The sequence below is a fragment of the Lithobates pipiens genome, unplaced genomic scaffold, assembly GCF_037356315.1.
Source record: "Lithobates pipiens isolate NorthernLeopardFrog02 unplaced genomic scaffold, aLitPip1_a1.2 Scaffold_25, whole genome shotgun sequence".
Lineage (NCBI taxonomy): Eukaryota > Metazoa > Chordata > Amphibia > Anura > Ranidae > Lithobates > Lithobates pipiens.
Genome location: NW_027507787.1, coordinates 14496582 through 14507579, shown reverse-complemented (window position 1 = coordinate 14507579; position 10998 = coordinate 14496582).

Sequence of the window (10998 nt, the reverse complement as noted above, 5' to 3'; positions counted from 1 at the left end):
ACAAGTGAATAGGCTGCTGTGCTTGTGCGAATGGGCCACACTTAATGCATAGGAGTGAACCAAGCCTAAAGCCTAGTACATATGGGCTAAATGTCAGTGCGTTATTGGCTGATTCAATAAAAATCGGCCAACATTCGGCCCCTGTGTATAGGAAAACAAGCAGGACAAAACTCTGGATAGCCGCACACTGGAAAAAGACTTGAAATCCCATCTTTAATTGAAACAACGTGGGTGACATCTAAACAGAATCAAAAAATCCACAGCAAAAGGAATACCATGGTACAGGATACTGACGCGTTTCGCACCGTAATCAGTGCTTACTCATAGCATACATACATAAGTTGTTTCAATTAAAGATGGGATTTCAAGTCTGTTTCCAGTGTGCGGCTATCCAGAGTTTTGTCCTGCTCGTTTGTTCATGGTGTGCGTAACGGCCAGCACCTGGGGCTCATCAATAGGAGACAGAGCTTCAGTCCTCGAGGATTACTTTGGAGCGGTGGTTCATCCTTTCTACCCTGTGTATGGGAGCCGGTCCCGCAGAAGTCGGTTGTTTATCCGGCTTCTGTCGAACGAGCATGCTGGAAAACCAGTAGCCGACCGTCTCCCGAACAGTGTGCTGACCAGAGTATTCTGGCAGGGGGGATGTCCCCCTGTCATAACACAAAAGAACAGCAGGGGAGATCGCTGCAATAATGTCAGACTGTTAGTACTGGAGCTGACCGTTTTTGTGGTGTATCCCAGGCTTTAGGCTGAGTATGTTCTAATCTGTCCTGCCTCTAGCAGCTAATCCATAAATCTTTAATATAGTAAGAAAAAGAAGAGGAAATATGTTAAAAATGTGAACGTCGTATCTAAAATGTACATAAACATTCCAATAATTCAAAATATGTGCTCAGTTAAAATACACTATACCCCTCCTTTAAGTATGCAAACTTTGCAGAGGCTTTTTTCATCCTTATATAATGAGATCAATCCTAAAATCTGTGAAGAGTTTTGTAAAATATTCCACAACCAACGTTAAACCAACCTTGCTGTTGATCATAAATGGTGATTACTCTTCATCAATCAAAATTATATCTGAGATTTACACCTTCGTAAGAATGTGCCTTTGCTTCCTGCATTGGCTTGTTACTGTGCAGAACAAGAGATTGGTGTTGATACATTTCCCAAGTAAACACAGGTGCCAAGAACACCAAATTTCAGACTATAATTATGTGTACATACTGAACTGACTTGTGTTCTCAGTACAAGGCCTAGGATAACAGTGGAAGCTTAACTTCAGCCAATTTCCTCTTTTTCTTTCTTTTTTAGCACGTAACACAGGGATGAGTTTGAAATTGTATTTCTATCGGGGACCACAGCAGAGTGTTTTACCTTTGCTTCCAGTCTATGTAACGCCGGTACAGGTAGACCAGCTCTAATCATTCCCCACTCTACTAAACATGTTTTTATCTGTGCTCCTCTTCAAGAGATGTCCGATCGCTTCCTGTTCTGTTGAGAAGCAAGGGAAAATCCCTCCACTAGAGAAACAAATAGCAATAAAAACCCAACAGATGAGCTATTGTTTTAGCCATAGGTGCGCGCATTCTGTTGCATTAGGGTGTGTACCCCAGAGCTCAAACACACAAGCATGTGTAGGCCTGCTGATCCAGTTGAAATTTGAACCGTCTATGGTGATAAAGCTTTCTAAATATTTGGTATGCGGTCTAATACTCTAATACTCCAAAATGCCAAACACTTTCAATAACTAAAATAGCAGCAGAAGGTACAACCCTGTCAAAAACTTATAAAAAACTTTCAGGTGAAAGCATAGAAAAATCAATTGAAAAACACATTTTTCTTTTCATGGCATTTTGTATTCACTGGCAATGTGCCTTTCAACTTGCTAGCTTATTTCATTTCTTCAGGAAGAGTCAATTGCCTATCACACCTACAGTTTCCCCTCCCTCCTGCCATGTCATAAATCTCTTATCCGCTGACTGTGTCCAATTACTGTTTGTGCTGACCCAGCTCCGCCACTGCTCACCTCACCTCTCTATATAAACTTTTGTGAAGCTGCTGGGGGATGAGCAAATGGAAATACTATAGAGTCTCATATGTGTGACAGCTCTAAGGCTGGCTGTTGATGGTTAGTTTTTTTTTTTAAGGCTAACAAACAGATCCTGTTCCCTTAAAATATGACTAACAGCACAATGCTTGTGCTGTGTAATTTGACCACTTCTATCACCCAAAAGACCTGGCTGATCTTTCCTGGTTCTGCCCTCTCCCCTGTAAACTGAATACAGTTTATCATGGCTGCTGAGCCCTTAAACCATGGTCAATTTACATGCCTCCATCATCCGCAGCTCTCCTCTGTTCTCCCCTCCCTGCCTGTCAGCTCTGTCCACTCAGCACTGCTCATTAGTGTGCAGGAAGCCTTGGGCTGAGCAACCAGCTGTCACAGAGACTGAGATCCAGCCCTCTTTCCTTCCCGTTTTCTGTCCATATGCACTTTCAGGGTTCATAAGGAGTTGCCTTGGAGTAATACCCACCTGCTGCGAGAACAGTCTGTGGAGCTTTGGAGCCAAGAGTCTGAGATCCCACATCAGATTGAACAAACCTCCTCTTGGGTACAGCACCAACCTCAGCCCCTATAGGATTACGAGCCTTTTTGACTCACTGTCGTACGACATGTGTGTCCACCCCAGTTGGTAAGAGTGTTTATTCACTAACTTTAGAAGCACTGCTGAGTGACTACAGATAAGCTGCATTCTATGCCTTTGATTGTTTGGTGTCACCTCAATAAGAAGAGTTTTCTTCACTTCCACAATTTTATGGCTTGCATTGTTTCATGCACTTTATGTGTTTTAACACTTGTGTTTTTTACACAATTAACTTTTATTGCATCAAGATAGATGTATGACTTCACTTTATTGTACAGACTAGCGCTACACTTTTTGATCTATTATTCACGTTTAACTTTGTTTGAGTGTTAGCAGTTTTTTCAATTTTTCCACTTGATTTCCCCATACCCTTAGCTCTGTCCATTCCCCTAGGGAAGCCCTTTAAGGGAGAAACATGTCGGGATCTGCCAATATAACAGCTATGAAAGAAGGACCTCAAAGGCCAGGTCATGTGTATATGTTTTTTTTAGATGGATGTACCATTTTAAACGATTGTCTAAATAAATATTGAACTTTTTAAGAAACCTATTGTCTAATCAATATGCTGCACCTAAAAAAAAAAAAAAAAAAATCCTATTGAAACCTTTCCATTGTCAACATATAGAAACATTTGATCTGATGGTGCCTTCACCGTTTTACTTAAATTAAATTTATGATCCAAACATCCAATAAATTGAAAGTCTGACACAAAGAAGCATGCTTCTGCTTCGGACCTGGGAGTTTCCTGTCCTCAACATCAGCTTTATAAAACTGCTGCCATGCTTGAAATGTGAGTACTCACACACATCTTCATTTTTCTTTTAATGCTTCCCGAGAACATGAACCCCCAGCTACTTCAACAGAAAAAAAATCTTCATTCCGCCAGCAAAGTTTGTCACTGTAGGGCAGTGGTCTCCAAACTGTGGCCTTTTGCTTGTCTTTATACAGCCCTTTGTGCACTATTTCTCTCACTGATACAAGGAATTATTCCTCCCACTTACACCAGCAGTCAGGGTAATTGCTCTAATGGACAGCAATGATCAAGAATATTACCTCCCATTGATATAAAAAAAACGAAACACTATTCCTCCCACTGACACCAACAATCAGGCATAATTTTTTTTTTCCCACTGACACAAACAGTTGGGCATAATTCCTGCTACTGACAACATTGATGGGGCATAATTCCTCCCACTGCTATAAACAATAGGACACTATGAGAGGAAATAGAAAAAAAAGATAAAAGCACCAAAAGGTTATTAATGGGAACTGAAATATAGGGGATACAATGAAACTGCAGATCGCAGCTGCCCCGATTTTTGGTGAACCAAGAACTGAAATTGCAAAAAGAAAGCAAAGCAGCGCTGATCCAAAAAAAATAAAAAATAAACTATAAATAACCCCTCTCAATAACTGATTATGTATATTTTTTTACTTTGTTTTGATGTGACCCACGTTTCAATTAAAGATGGGATTTCAAGTCTTTTTCCAGTGTGCGGCTATCCAGAGTTTTGTCCTGCTTGTTTGCTCAATAACTGTTTATCCCTTTAGTGAAGATGATGACCATAAGTAAGACCTAAATAAATATGGTAATGCAAACAGTACAACAAATAAAGTGCAAACAGTGCTCAAAATAGATAACATACAGTAAATTTCATGGTGTAAAAAAAAAAAAACAAGTTCATAGTGATCCAAAAAGTTGAAAATATATAAATAATAAAAAAGATATATATTATAAGTGATAATCATAAAGTTCATCAATGCAGAAAAATGGTGACATTCAATAATATCTTGTATGTCGATCAGTTTGTGAACATGAACCCAGTGTGATCCTCCATCAATCGTACCAAACAAACTCACCAGATAAAATGGCGGGTAAGATTATAATACAGCCGATGCGCCTTTAAGCAATAATTGCCTTAATCTAAAAAGCTGTTTGAACAGCACGCTGTCCTCTCCGGATCTTGTGCCACGACCGACATATGTAAAAAAAAAATGCAAGAAGGAGGCTCCAATAATGCGATACGTTTTTTAAAAGGATGTATTAAAACATTGCATAAAATTTCACTCATATTTCATAAGTGTCAGACCCGACACTAGCAATTAAATGCATCTGTGTATTCCAAATCGTCTCCGGCTGCTATGTTCAAACATGAGCACGATCCGGGATAGCGTGTTAATGCGAGTGTCCTTGCCCTTTGTTTCATCATAAGACGTCTTCTGGAGCGGAGAGGAATTTACTAAGACTGGAGCAGACAAAATCTGGTTGCCTGACTCCCAGCATGCACCTGTGAAACAAGGACATACGACTCAAAAAGTGCCCCAAAAATGCAACCGTTGTGCGTTTTTTTCAATTAATTTCAATGGGGATGTGCACTTTTTAATCCCTTTCTGACCCTCCATAGTAATTTTACTGTGACTGGGCAGCACGTGCAGGCGCAATGACGGATATGTCCATCATTGTGCCTGCTGCAGGTTAGGTACAAGGAAAACCCCCCTCCTGTGACCGCTGTGTCCGCCGTACACAGCGAATTACAGTTACTGGTAACCAGGTATCATGTGATCGCTATGACTGGTCATAGCGATCACATGATAGCAATATAAATAGTCTGTTATGAATGGCGTTCCATTCATGAACAGCTTGCTTACTGCTGTGATCTGTGATTGGTCCACAGAAATCACATGGTACCTGCCTACCTGTACCATGTGATTAGTTGTAGCCAATCACAGTCAAAAGCAAGCTGTTCATGAATAGTTAACTGACGAGTGATTAACACATTAACAAAAAAAAATACCCTGATCAACCCTCAGAGTAGTAGTGTCACTATGGTACTAGATTTTTTATTTTTTATTTTTTTTACATACTATCACCAATCAGTATACCTGATCACCGCCACAACCGGTCAGATGATGACGCTGTACTGCACTGGTGACAATATGTTAAAAAAAAAAATAGTGAAGAAAAAAAATAATTGTACTATTTGTTTTTACTTCAATTACAAGTTTGTGTCAGAGCAGGCAGAAGAGCAAGAGAGCAAAGCAGGATCCAGAGACAAGCCAAGGTCAGGAGAGGCATTAAAGTGTGGTCAAGACAAGCTGGGTCAATCACAGGAGTCAGATACAGGAACACAGGGAACGCTGTGGATCAGACAGCAACTAACAAGTACAGTTGCTGCACTTGTCTAGTCCACTTGGTGCCAGTATCAGTGACGAACAAGCACCCACAGGCCTGCATCATCTGTGTGCACCTTGGAGCTTCATTTGCACTATGGCCAGTGCATCCCTGACACACAGTATCACATTACAATCACCCTAAAACACATTGAAGGAATTCAATTGCTGCTGCTCCAAGTTTTTTGTTGTCAATTTCTCCTATTATAGTGTTGTATGTAATTAAAAAAAAATCTGCAAGCTTTGGCTCAACAGCAGCTCATGCAACAAGTTGTTCTAATTTGCTCCACTTCTACATTGTGGTGCAACAACTGCACTTCGCCAAATTTTTACTAAAATACTGGCAGTTCTCATCTTATGAAAGTGAAGCTAATTAAGACCAAATTTATTTTACTGTATAGAGACAGATTTTGCTAAAGTGTCTCACAAGCTTTCCAAGAGTGGTGCAGCATGCTCCAGATTCAAGTACAAGTTCTAGACAGGTATATAAATTTGGGGCAAGCTGCATAATTTTTAGAATGCATGAGACACTTTCACAAAATGTATCCATGCCACTCTTTTTGAATCCTGGGGAATGTGACAGCCTAGAAGATACTAGCGTTTATTATGGCACGAAAATAACCCATCTGAGAACTGCCCAACTTCTGTGTGCCCTACAATCAGGCACAAGTTATTTATCTGTGTATGCAGTATATTACAAGTTTAATAAGTGATTTCCACAATGTTTTTATTACTTTATAACTATTGGTACAATTGACCCTCTTGATATCAAAGTGCATCAACAAGACAGATAAAAGACCAATAAAGCAACTAACAATTAACCGTGTGGTACCTCCAGCTTTTAGAATGAGACACTGTGCTATCTGTGTTCATTACTGATAAAAAGGTGAAACTACATTTAAAAAGGGACTTTTACAAAGAAAAAGATATGTTTGTGAATTACGAAATGGCATTGTACTTCTCAATCTCACAACAGAGAACCACTTCAACTTCACTGTGCCTGGACTTGTGAAAAGTCAGCGTCTGCGCTTCCATTAGCATGCCATCACACACAAATCAGACAGGCCCTTGCACTACATAGATGATGATAGATCTAAGCCCAGGTTCACACTGACTGCGGGTTAGAAATTGTGCAAGTTCAGCTGAACTCGCATTATTTCAAACAGGCAATGCAGTCCAACTTTAGGGGCAATTTGACAGACATCTGTGCGGGTTCCTGTACAAATGTCTATACAAAATCGCCAAAAGTAGTACATGAACTACTTTTGGGAATTGGCGTGGCGCTGCAAAGTCGGTGCTGCACCGATCAGATGGTGCCATTGCCGGCAATAGCCTTCGATTTGGCATGCCAAATCAGACCGATATGAACGTGGGCTAAAGGAGATTGTACAATCAGATTGTACAGAAAGTGGATGGTGGTGTAGTAATGAGGTAGGTGTGGTTATACACACCTATTATTTGAGGTATTAAACCAATGCATGTTGGGAGATTATCTACAGGAAATGATGGAACCAAAATAAAAACAGAAATGTGAACAGTGAAAGCTTCCGTAGACAAGGTAAATGAGAGATAAGAACATTGGGATGGCTGGGGCAGAAAGCACATTAGAAGAGGCTTCTATTTATTAAGAAAAGTGAAATTGTGCCCAAAAAAGGTCAACTTAACCTTTATCCACTTGCCCCCCGCCCACTGTCAAATGACGGCGGGACAGTGAGGCTCTTTTTCTGGGTGGGCATCAAATGACGTCGCCCCGGAACAGGCGTTCTTGAGGTAAGAGGTTTTTTTTTCAATTGCCCAGCTAGAAGATAAATGAACAGAAGAGAAATCACAATCAAGTCAATATTTGGTGTGACCCTCTTTGCCTTAAAAACAGCAACAATTCTTCTAGGTACACTTGCACACAGTTTAAGGAACTTGGCAGGTAGGTTGTTCAAAACATCTTTGAGAACAAACTACACATCTTCTCTGGATGTAGGCTGCCTGAAATGCTTCTGTTTCTTCATGTAATCCCAGACAGACTCGATGTTAAGATCAGGGCTCTGTGGGGCCAAACCATCAGTTCCTGCACTCCTTGTTCTTTACGCTGAAGACAATTAATGACATTGGCTGTATGTTTAGGGTCGTTGTCCTGCTGCAGAATACATTTGGGGCTGATCACATGCCTCCCTGATGGTATGGCATGATGGATAAATATCTGCCTGTACTTCTCAGCATTGAGGACACCATTGATCCTGACCAAATCTCCAACTCCATTTGCAGAAATTCAGCTCCAAACTTGCAAGATACCTCCGCCATGCTTCACTGTTGCCTGAAGACATTCATTGTGCCTCTCTACACCCCCTTCGGCAAACTGCCTATAGTTACAAACAAATATTTCAAATTTTAATTCATCAGTCCAATGTATTGCTGACATTTTTCTGTATCTCAGTCTATGTTTTCATGCATAGTTCAGTTGCTTAGTCTTGTTTCCACAATAGAGTTATGGCTTTTTGGCTGCAATTCTTCCATAAAGAAACCCTCTGACCAGACTGCGCTGGACATTAGATGGGTGTTCCTGGGTTCCACGGGTCTCTGCCAGTTCTTTTCCATGAAAAGACAGAAGGATTTGATGCAGCCTACTCTTCGTTTTACAAATGCCTTGTTTACCATAAAACTCTTTAACATTCATTCCTTCCAAATGTAGGACTGGATAGGTAAAGCTTTTTCCTGTATACCAGTCTCTCAACCAGGGTTCCTCCAGAATTTGCAAGGGATTCCTTGAGGAATGGGCAATTTCTGCCTCACACATAAGTAACCACTGACACCAATGATCTTTTTAGCTATCGGAGGTGGAATTTTTGCAGCTGACCATGAATATAAGGAGTGTTCTCTCCCCCACTGAGCAAAACATCAATAATCAGTAAACTGTAGCTATAGTAATTATTAACAATTTTTTTCCAGACGGGAAAGTTATTTCACAGGTTGAGAAAGGCTGCTTTATACCTTCTTCAAAATACCAGGCTATTCTATATATTAATGCCTGTATAGCTCCATATGTGCATAGGACAAGCCAAATCTACTGTTGTATCACCATCTGCTGTCTTTACAAGGTAATGCAGCTTTTGAATAGGTATTCAAACGTGGCTTGGCAATAAAGGCATATTTTAGCAATGGCAAAATAACTAGCTTAAAAAAATAAATAGTATAAAAGAAGATAAACTGCTATGTTCTGTCAACTTGAGTTTGATCTTGCTTGATAATGGTGAAACATTATTTTTTGCTCATGGTACGTACAAGATACAAACATTTATTCTGCCAGTCTAACATACCTCTGATAGATGTAAGTGAAACAGGTGCTCTTGGTGTTCTAACTGAATGATCTTGGAAGACAACTCGTTTCCACTTGGGGCATCAGAGCCAGCTTGAGGCTGGGTTCACACTGAAGCACGGAGCAGGGGTCCGGTGCATCCCTGTTCAGTTTCAGGTCTGATTTTGGTCTGAATATTTGTCTGAATTCAGACCTGAAATGGACCAGATGACACACAGGACCCCTGTGCAATTCTCACCGGAGCCGCTCCAGAAATGTGTGAACCAGCTCCATAGAGAGCCAGTCACAATCCCCTGACATGCGAATTGGATTTGGAGGAAACGAATCCAATTCATAATAGTGTGAACCTAGCCTGAAAGATATGCAATATAAGCTATCCCAGCAGGTAACTGGATAAAAGCAACGACACCATGAAGGGAGCTCAGATATAGCGCTATATATATATATATAATATATATATATATATATATATAAAAACCTGGGTTATAGACTGGTGCCTTCAGTTGATTGGATACCAGCTCTAGGACTTGCCCCCACAACCCTTCCCTAATCTGTGAGGCCTCAGTTATGTAGGAAGCAATGCAGAGTCACCCAGGAACTGAAGGGAGGGTAGCCTGTGTCCCGGTACTTAAATATGATATTTTTACATTTTCATTTTTTTCCCCTTAAATTGCACAGTTTAGGATACCAGAGTATTCATAGACCCCCGAGCTGCCTCAAAGGAATGAATGAGAAGTGCGGGTAACAAATTAGGCAAACCAAACAATAACAAGTGTCAACTGACCCGACTTCAGAGTGCCACATCAAGAACCTTAACGGAGTGGAAAACCTGTAGACCAATCTGCCAACACTTTTTTTTTCCAACCTAAATATCTAGATTTATAATCCGTGTGGCGCCAAGTCTAATAAATGTGTAAAAAATAAATAAGTTTTTTTGCAAATTTTTGCATAAATATGTTTTCAAAATATCAGTGCTCTAAAAACGTTGTATCCCTCTTCCAGGGCCGTAAACCACATGACTTACAAAAATTGCAAAGAAATAAAAAAAAAAATTAACTTTATATTGTATGTGAAACTAGTAATTGTTTTGCATAAATAACCTTGCAGCCAAAAGCTGCATACACAGAAGACTGGACATCCACTTGGTGGAACTTTAAAAATGGTACAGACAGAGGACCTGGTGGCGCCTTTACAAACACCTGTGGTCTGTTGGAGTTGGGCTACTTTCACACTGGGGCGCACAGCGCGCTGGCGGTAAAGCGGCGATGTACTGTCGTTTTAGCGACACTGAGCGGCCGCCAGCGGGGGTTAAAACTGACTGCAAATCGCCACTGCAGCAGTGCTTTGCAGGCGGGTGTGGAGCGCTTCCCCATTGTTTTCAATGGGAAGGGGCACTTTAGGAGCGGTAAATAGTCCGCTCCTACAGTGCTCCAAAGATGCAGCCTGCAGGACTTTTTTGACCGTCCTGCAAGCGCACCGCTCCAGTGTGAAAGCCCTCAGGGCTTTCACATTGGAGTGCACTGAGCGGCTCTTTCAGGGTGCTTTGCAGGTGCTATTTTTAGCACTTTAGCGCCTCAGTGTGAAAGGGGCCTAAGTGCATAAAAGCACAGGAGAAGCTTTGCCCTTTAGTCCTTAAGCTCTGGGGAGAAGTTGTCTTATCGATCTAGTAATGGTGTACTTATAAGCAAGATGTCCCTTGCGAGGTCATGGGGGTAGGACAAATTGGGATTCCATCTTCCAGTGTTAATTTTTGTCAACTAAAATAAAGCTAAAACTAACAATTCAGACAAAAACTAAAATGGCATTTTAGTCAAAAGACTGACTAAAACTAAAATCTAAATTTGTCTTCAAAAATAACACTGCACTACCATATAAAAC